Here is an 834-nt window from a genome sequence, read left to right as displayed (position 1 = left end):
AGACCCACTTGGATACCCAAAGTGAATTTAAATATAAAACTTTTCTAAAGTCATATTACAATGTAGCCATGATGTGCCTGAGAAATAGAGGCTATATCCTGTCTGCCCCCTGTATTTTAACACCTACAAAGATCTCTTTTCTTCCAACCACCTGCCATTCTCCCTCCCCTCTCAACTGACTTACTAGAATCTTGTCCCTTTCTCCATCCTATTTTACATCTCTTTTTCTTAAGTAATAGGGACCCTCTGGGAAAACTCCCAAGAGACTGGAGACAGGTGTGAATTTTCAGAAAGTTCTTTATGAGAACTTTCAGAGAGATAATACCTCAGGGAAAGCATTTGTCTCAATGAAGCCATCCTAGATTTTATCCCCAGCTCCATAAAAGGTTCCTTGACTCCTGCCAATAGTGATCCCTAAGTACAAAGTAGGTCTTGAGCACCACTGGGTGTGACCCAAAATCCAAAAAAAGGAAAAATAAACTATGAAATGACATAATTCAGAATGGAAATAGAGTAAAAGAAAGATGTAAGTTGTAAATTTGTCATATAAATATTCATAGATCGGTGAAGTTAAATGGGCACAATGAAGAACTGATAACACCTAGCCACAAGCTGTGCATAGTAAGTCTAATCCATTCATCCGGTTTCCCCTCAATGATAACTGTCTGACAGGGAGCAGTCTCCCCTGTCTTCTGCACACAGACAAGATGTGACTCTCCCTTCTGGCTCTACATTTCATGATTCTAGACTTCCCCCGTTACTCAGGTTTTGGAGCTGCTACTCGATTCATTTGGAAACTGTAATGATGGGCAACCATCGAAGAAGCCCTGGCAA

Source organism: Suncus etruscus, chromosome 14 (assembly GCF_024139225.1).
Source record: "Suncus etruscus isolate mSunEtr1 chromosome 14, mSunEtr1.pri.cur, whole genome shotgun sequence".
Classification (NCBI taxonomy): domain Eukaryota; kingdom Metazoa; phylum Chordata; class Mammalia; order Eulipotyphla; family Soricidae; genus Suncus; species Suncus etruscus.
The sequence above is the reverse complement of the archived record's forward strand: the minus strand, read 5'-3'. Positions refer to the sequence as shown.